Here is a 4853-nt window from a genome sequence, read left to right as displayed (position 1 = left end):
TGAAAAATTTCGTGATAATTCCTTCCTCTTTAGTAATCTTAATCTTATTTACTTGCAGTTTAAAGACTTCATTTAACATTTCTGGCACGTATGATATATACATCAAATCACTTTTTAACATTTTGATATTAGTAATTTTTCATTGATTGAAACAGAAGTTGCATGTTAGTATCAAAGAACAAATAAAGTATTTTAAAACAATTTTCTTTGGAATACTATCTTATTTCATAGGTAGTATAAGGCAGTCAAACTCCTTTTCAGTCTCTGTAAAGATTACAAAGTAATCTTATATTTAAGGTATTAATTTGAATTCTATCAATAGCACTGATAGGATTCATTGATTTGTGGGTCTTTCACTAAGATTTTTGGTGACTGAGGTCGTCAATGAAAAATTCAAAGACTCACTAACAAGGCTGTTGCTACTTTCCAGTTGTTTATCAACCCAGATTACTCACTGACCATCTGTTGCAAAAGGACATTGGAAATGGACAAAATTTCCTGTGAAATAATTTTTAAGAATTTCACATTTTCGGGGCGCCTGGGTGGCTCAGTTGGTTAAGCGACTGCCTTCAGCTCAGGTCATGATCCTGGAGTCCCGGGATCGAGTCCCGCATCAGGCTCCCTGCTCAGCAGGGAGTCTGCTTCTCCCTCTGACCCTCCTCCCTCTCATGCTCTCTGTCTCTCATTGTCTCTCTCGCAAATAAATAAAATCTTAAAAAAAAAAAAAAAATTTAAAAAAAAAGAATTTCACATTTTCACAACTCCAAGTATCCATTGTCTATACATATGGAAGTACATTTCCTGCTCAATGTTTTTATCCCATGAATCCTGGGATTTGTGGTCAGCAAAGTTTCATTATTATGTAGGTTACTTGCGTTCATTTGCAACAGATATTCTTCTGTTTGTAGATCACTTCATGGCCTATTTTTCAGCTCTTTGGATTTCTCGTAGATCCTTCTACATACAATATTATTGCTCAACAGAATAGAAGAAATCTTTAAAATTTCTTACTCTCATAATTAGTAACCTTTTATATGACTGGTAAAAATAATTTTCTTCCCATATTGTTTGGATTACCACAGATTGCTATAATTTATGTCATTCTATAAGAAATGGTACCTATATCTTTCAGATTAGGTTTTAAAAGAAACATTTCAGGGATGGTCTTATGAATTTCAAACTCTCCTTAAATCTCTGAAGTTTCTACCTTTGCCAACTCTGTGTCTTTATATAATATTCGCTTAATCTTGGTGGATTCATCTAAATGAATTAGAAAAAAACTATGTTGTGCATATGGACACTTTCAAATATTCAATGGAGTATTCTCAACACCTTTTCTTAATATTTCGCATTATATGTAGTATTTTTATAATAAGGGCTAGGTTTGTACATCTTTTTGAAAGCTACAGAATCACTAAGAGTGCATCAGCCACCCATGTAAATTGGTACTGGTGACTTCAGTGCAACAAGCAGAGTTGTTGAATTGGTGAACAACTCTTGATTAAGTTCCAAATAACAACTGAAACAGTAACTAGTTGCGTTCCTGCAAAATTCAGCATGAATTAAAACTCTACCAAGCACATGTTTACATGTGAAATGGAATTGGTTCTAGATTCAGATAAATACAAATAGACTTTTACCTACATAAGAAGCATGAGGTTGGAGGGTAAAACATTCAGGTTAGGAAAGAGAACGATTCTTTTTTTTTTGGTAAAAGGATTGTGTTTGGCATTTACTGGACCCCATGCAGGATCCTCCAATTCATTGTGACAACCCAAAATACACTTAACGGATTTCCAAAATGCTCCCTGCTCGGTAGACAGCTGTTACGAATATTATTGAATCAGTAAAAAGACGTAACTAATTCTTTAAAAAGCCTCCAGACCTATTTTCTCATAAATATTAGTTTCATAGATATTATATGCTGAAAATGCTTTTGATGCAGTATAAAGGCTACTTCATCCAAGGACTGACCATCAACCCGAGTCATTATCTACTGATTTCTCCAAAAGGTTGCTGACTACAATCCCTGGGGATTTGGAAAGGTGGTCCTCAGCCTGAATATGGAAATAGAATGTGATTTACAAGCTTAAGGCACAGTAGCTGTCCTATGATCAGAACTTGGTACTTTGGAAGTCTGTGGTTCTTAATTTGGTTGTTGTTGGCCCCTTCTACTGTTGGTAAACTTTAAGAAAAATTCTTTCTAGCTCTGCTCTAGGAAAGGAACATTGTGCTAAAGGCAAGCTGAAATCTACAGGAAAAGCATATGTCAGGGATGTTTGATCAGCAACCTTCCCCTAGGACTCCCCTGGAGATTTGCTTTCTAATGTTAAATCCTTAGAGATGCTGTGTTTTATTTCATGAAAGGAAGACAATGCCTTCACACCAAGAGACGCAAAATGGGTAGGATACATTTGGTAAGATACATTCCCTGCCTGCTAGGGGCTTACTCTTTCAAACTTACCACTCTTACCCCAATGTAGAAAGCAGATTCAGCAAGACATGGCAAGGCAAATGATGATGCCTAGTAATTGACAGAATTAATTCTCCATAATACAATCTAGAGAAGAGACAAGGTGGAATACAGGCAAGGACTTTAGAAATGATATACACTGAGCATCCAGCTGTATTAGTACCACTGGAATAATAAATTTGATATGGTGGTGATAAAAAGAAGAAATGATATACACTGAGCAAGCTGGGATTGTATGATAATCGTTGGCTAAATCACACCAGTGTAGGAGTTCTCAACCTCACACTATTGACATTTTGGGCAGGAGAATTTTTTTTTTTTTTTCAGGGCTTGAACTCATAATCCTGAGATGAAAACCTGAGCTGAGATCGAGTGAGATGCTTAACCCACTGAGCCATCCAGGCGCACAGGAGAGTTCATTGTGGCAGGCGGCCCTGTGTATTGTAGGGTGTTTAGCAGCATCCCATCTGCGCATTAGATGCCAGTAGTGGACCCCTCTCACAACTGTAACACCAAAAATGTCTCCAAATTTGGCCTCCTCTGGAGGCCAAAAACTGCCCTCTGTTGAGAATCACTGCACTACTTCTTCTCAGACTTGTGCATACAAATCACCTGAGGGTCTTGTTAAACGCAGCTGTAATAGGTCTAGGGGTAGGGCCTGGCACTCTCTAGTCCAAACAAGATCCCAGGTGAAGCTGAAGCTGCCCATCCAAGGACAATACTTGCTTCTTAGAAGACAAACCTACAGCTTTCTACTAGTTAACACGTCCGGGTTCTGAGTGCAGAGTAGATGTACACTCAAGGTACTGATCACTGAAAATACTCTCAAGCAAGGTCTGCATACTGTATTAAGTTACTGTGCATTTAGTTAACAATGTTGCAGAATTGAACATAAATAAGTGAAGGGTTTTTTGTCTGTTTTTCCAAACTTCAGAATGCTTTATCTCCTATCTCAGCAGTTCTCAAACCTTTTATCTTGGGATTTCTTCAGAACTCTCAAAGATAATCGAGAACTACAAGAGCTTTTGCTAACATGGGTTATATCTATTAGATATATTAGAAATTAAGAGACAGAAAAATTTAAAAACTGTTCGGAATTCGTTTAAAAATAACAATAACATACCCATTGCACATTAATATATTTTTGTGAAAAATTGCTGCACATTCCCAAGCAAACAATTATGGGGAAAAATAGCATTATTGCACATTTTTGCAAATGTCGAAGATCTGGCTTTACAGAAGACAGCGGGATCCTCATATCTGCTTCTGCTTTCAGTTTGTTGTGATATGTTGTTTCATTTGAAATACATGAAGAAAATCTGGCCTCACACAGCTTTGTAGTTGGAAAAGGAAGCAATTTAAGTCATTTCAGATAATATGGACATTTTGGTCACTACAGCATAACTTAACAAGCGGGAGTTTATTAAAGATTAGTTGCAATGAGAAATCTGAAACCCTATCAATGAGCTTTTTGTACTGTTATACTAAAATGTATTGGTTTATCTTGCAGTTTGAATTGATCTTACCCACGCATGTTTTTGTAACAGGATGCATTGATCAACCGGCAACTCCACTGTATACTCCTGAGTGAATAAGAGTAAAAAAAAAAAAAAAGGTCTTAATTATGAAAATAGTTGTGGCCTGTCTGGATTCCCTAAATTGGGGTGGGGTGGCCACACTTACTTTGAGAACCAGTGACCTATGTTGGCTACCGGTTTTGTTGCCTACCAACAGCTTCTGCAAAACAAAGAAAAGCCTAAGGAAAATAAGTCACGTATGCTTTTGCCTTCTAGCAATAAATCAGTGATAAAATTTTGGGTCACTGGCACCTCTTCTTAAAGGCAGGAATTGTGTTTTATTCTTCCACAAATTCCAGATTTAGCTCAGCTCCTGGCCCTTACAAGCACTCAAAAAGTATCTTCTTTTTAAAGTATGCCATACCGTTGTGTAGCCTGTCCTTTTCATTTAGCCTTGTAGTTGGTCAATTTCCCCATAATACGTATTCTTTAATAACTACATAATATAAAATTAAAGTTTTCAGGCTCAAGCTCATTCAAAAAAACATGACTTTGCCTTAGTAAAGATTAATTTCATTTTGCAAGAGAGAAAAAATGAAATGGCTAGGTCTGGAAGGCCGCTAAGGCAGAAGTTTGGGGAGCAAGGTCGCTCAGCCTTAGACTCGCCACGTCTGGGATCTGACCACCTGCCAGCGTGGTGTGGAAGGGTGGGACCCGGTGACCACGGCACACGGCGCTTGAGGGGGTTCCGCGCGGGATCGACGTAGGAGAGGGGGGCAGCTGGACAGCGCAACTCTCCGCGACTGAGCGGACTCTCGCACTTGTTGGACACCGGAACTCCAGAGAGTTACTGTCGACATCCT

The sequence above is a fragment of the Neomonachus schauinslandi genome, chromosome 3 (genome assembly GCF_002201575.2).
Source record: "Neomonachus schauinslandi chromosome 3, ASM220157v2, whole genome shotgun sequence".
Classification (NCBI taxonomy): domain Eukaryota; kingdom Metazoa; phylum Chordata; class Mammalia; order Carnivora; family Phocidae; genus Neomonachus; species Neomonachus schauinslandi.
Note: the sequence above shows the minus strand (reverse complement) of the source record.